Source organism: Cricetulus griseus (assembly GCF_003668045.3).
Source record: "Cricetulus griseus strain 17A/GY chromosome 1 unlocalized genomic scaffold, alternate assembly CriGri-PICRH-1.0 chr1_1, whole genome shotgun sequence".
NCBI lineage: Eukaryota > Metazoa > Chordata > Mammalia > Rodentia > Cricetidae > Cricetulus > Cricetulus griseus.
In genome coordinates, this window is record NW_023276807.1 from 98,907,725 (window position 1) to 98,911,025 (window position 3,301).

The following is a 3,301-nucleotide window of genomic DNA, read 5'->3' on the forward strand; positions in this document are numbered from 1 at the left end:
GAGTAGGTCCTGGAGACAGAAGTGCAGAGTTAAAGGATAATTGGTCCCCAAGCCCCAACTGCCCTGCTGTTATCCCAAGACATGAAACACCCTACCTCTATACCCTCACACAACATTCCCTGATCACAGGGGCTGGAGAGATGGCTCAGAGGTTAAAGAGCACTGACTGCTCTTTCGGAAGTCCTGAGTTCAATTCCCAGCAACCACATGGTGGCTCACAAGCATCTGTAATGAGATCTGGTGCCCTCTTCTGGCCCGCAGGGACACATGCAGACAGAACACTATATACATAATAAATAATAATAAATCATTAAAAAAAATTCCCTGATCGCCAAAACCTCTTGACTGTCATGACTTATTCAATGAATCATATTTGTCCCAAGTCATTGGCAAGACTTTCATAAGCATATTTTCCATTGTTGTTCTGGAGAGCCTTGTGTATCTAGGCAAGCCCTCTGCGGTAGGTTGACTTTTCTGTCTGGTGGCCTATCTCCAAATAACCACACAGAGACCAGATTAACTATCAATGCTTGGCTTCTATCTTAAGCTTGTTTTTAGCTTGCTCTTATAACTTAAATTAACCCATTTCTATTAATCTATGTGCTGCCCTGAGGCTTGTTTACCTCATGTATGTACTTTCCAACCTGTTCACTCTGCATCTCATGGTGTCTCCTCTGACTCTGCCCTTCTTCTCCCCAGCAGCCTCTTTACCCCAAAAACCCTGCCTAGCCATCAGCCAATCAACTTTTTATTAACAAAGAGAGCAACACATCCTCACAGTTTACAAAAGAATTACATCTCTAGCCCCAAAGTATAGTTTTTTGTTTTTAGCATCTGGACTTGGCATTTGTATAAGAGGAAGGTTTCCTCATCACTCTCCATTTCAACTATTGGCACCTCTCTTCCGGTCTTCCTGAGTGAAATTTTAAATAATTTTCATTATTTGAAAATCTTCCATCTCTTCTCATTTTTGAAATGCATTCATTTAAATCATGAATAACTCTCATGAGCCTTCCAAGCTCCCTGAATTTGTAACTAAATCCCTTTATTGAACTGTTTGTGTCTTTTTTGTTATCTTTTATCATATTATTCAATGGCAGTCTTTATTTTTTATCTTTTGTGTATGTATGTGGTGTGTGTGTGTGTGTGTGTGTGAGAGAGAGAGAGAGAGAGAGAGAGAGAGAGAGAGAGAGAATACAGAGGAATGCATGACACTATACACATGTATGTGAAGGTCAAAGGGCAACCTTGGCTGCCACTGTATTGGAAGCAAGGTCTTTCTTACTGTTCACTGCAGCATAGCCCAGAAATTGGTGCCACCACAGAGGATGAGGTCACTGCAGACTGTCTATCCCTTTGCTGTTGTCCAGTCTCCAGCTCACTTCCTGCCAGCACCACCATTGGCTTTGTAGTCCCCTTGCCCCCTTTTCATTCTGTTCTGCCTTCCCTTCTGCTTCCTTGAGGTCTTTTTCTTCTCATAAGGACTGTGTCTTGCAAGCCTGTGTTAAAGTCTCATGCATAATCACAAAGCCCATTGCCTTGCCTTCACCAAAATGGGTTCTGAGCCCAAATTCCAAAGGTGACAACTGGTGTGATCTTGTACATTTTGGCTAGCTGAATATCTGTGTTTGGTACTGTTGCTTTCCCAGGGTGAAGGACATCCTTGACCATTTATTTTCTTGGAAGCAGACAGTCATGAACTTCCTGATCCAGACAGCTACTGAGTCATTCACGGTGGTGGCGATCCTCGAGCAGCCAAAGAGTTGAACGAAAAGTTACCAGTTCGAATTTCTATGAAACCGTTTCTGTCTTTTACTGGACTCTATGCTTCCTGGAAGTTAAACCCAGTTTCTAGAAGTTCTTGCTTCTGCAGCACTTGTAACTAAAGGTGGAATGAGACAGGGCAGATTAGCATGATTGTGCAGAGAACTTTGTACAAAGTCATGAACTGTTCCTTATTTCCTAAATACAGTTGTCCTGAGTTCTGCAATAAATATAGATAGGTAGGTAGTAGGTATACAGACAGGCAAGGAGATAGATAATTTTCTTTTAAATTCATTTTTTGTAACCTCACGTTAAGCACAAACTTGAAGGAATGAGTCATCTCATATCCTGTTCAAATGGCGCTCTCTCTCTCTCTCTCTCTCTCTCTCTCTCTCTCTCTCTCTCTCTCTCTCTCTCTCTCTCTCTCTTTCCAGACAGGATTTCTCTGTGGCTTTGGAGGCTGTCCCGGAACTAGCTCTTGTAGACCAGGCTGGTCTCGAACTCACAGAGATTTGCCTGGCTCTGCCTCTGCATCCTGTTCAAATCTCTTGCTGATCACCAATTCTAGCATCTGGTGTCAATCAGGACACACTTCATTTCTGTAACTGGTCCTACATGAGACTATATTTCTCATCATGTAGCTCAGTGTGAGAGGTTTGACAGGTGGGAAGTTCTCCACATAGTTGGAAATCCAGGCTTCTTCAAGTCCATGGCTATGCCTATTCCCTAAAACCAAACCATTGTCTGTGTCTAGCTGGGAAAAGTCAGGCAGAGATGGTGTCTTCGAAAGCATGTGGACCTGGAAATGGTACAATCACTTAGATTCCATGGGGGCAGCTTGCTGCAAAGGAGACTGAGAAAGACAGAGCAGCCAGCAGTTCGTTACCATCATCATCTCACTGTGGACAAAGAGGTCAGGCATTTGGGCCCACCTGTGCACGCCTCTGTGTATCCCAGGTTGTGTACCCATGCACACTGTCTTTTCACACCTAGAACATGGGTCAATCCATGCAGTTCCTGCATCCAAGGCAAAATACAGTTCTCAGAGGCAGAAGACGGGGCTCTCCATAAGTGCAGACAATGCCACTTATTGGTAGTCATCATAAATGAGAAACTAACAATCCAACCACGGAATACAGAGCATTGATAGGGGATCTTGGTTAGGTTTCCATCACTGCAATAAATACATAACATCCTCAACTTATAAAAAGATAAGGTTCACTTTGGCTCACAATTTTAAAACTGTCTCTGTCCTTGACTGGTTAGCCCTGCTGCTTGGGACTCGTGACACAATTCTGATATGAGATTGTAATGGAGTAAAACGACTCACCTTGTGGCTGGAAAGTGAAAGAAAGAAGCAGAAGGGCTGGACTCACACTATGTCCTCACAGGGCACCTCCCACTACAATGACCCAAAGGGTTCCCTATCCCTACTGAACCTTGGGAGGACATTTAAGAAACAAACTGAAGTGTCAGCTCCCATTCAGAAAGAGAAAGAATGAGAAACAAAAATTCAAAGCAACAAGGATGTGTCACC

At 43.4% G+C, this 3,301-nt stretch overlaps 1 pseudogene; it reads right to left on the minus strand.

Annotated features, from left to right (window-relative positions):
* Positions 1 to 1,378: 1,378 nt before the first annotated feature.
* LOC103161819 lies at positions 1,379 to 2,686 on the minus strand (annotated as a pseudogene).
* Between the last annotated feature and the right edge of the window lie 615 nt (positions 2,687 to 3,301).